The sequence below is a fragment of the Plasmopara halstedii genome, assembly GCF_900000015.1.
Source record: "Plasmopara halstedii genome assembly, contig: Scaffold_262, whole genome shotgun sequence".
NCBI classification, from domain to species: domain Eukaryota; phylum Oomycota; class Peronosporomycetes; order Peronosporales; family Peronosporaceae; genus Plasmopara; species Plasmopara halstedii.
The window spans coordinates 757,278-757,689 of NW_020187183.1; positions in this window are offsets into that span (position 1 = coordinate 757,278).

Sequence of the window (412 nt, forward strand, 5' to 3'; positions counted from 1 at the left end):
ATCTGCTAGGAGACAAAAGCGCTATTGGCGAGAGCACTGGGCCGAGACGGTCAACGTGCTGGACATTGGAATGTCCGACTTGGTAGACAATAACGGTGTATCGGACAGGAGTCCCGAGCGTGGCTCACGGGCTGATCGTGGGGTGGCACGTTACCTACTGAGCGCTGCTCAAGTTTCGGAGCAGACGTTGCATGTCATGCGTGACAAGGTCGGCCAAGGGCCGAGGCATCGAGGGCGAGGCTCCCGTGATACACGTGAAGTGGCACGTAAACCACTGAGCACTGCTCTTGTTGCGAAACAGTCGCTGCATGTTATTGATGGCGTGGTCGGACAGAGTCCGAGGCATCTTGGGCGCGGCCCTTCGGATGCGCGTGGAGTGGCACGTTATCCACTGGACGAAGACTGCGGGGTT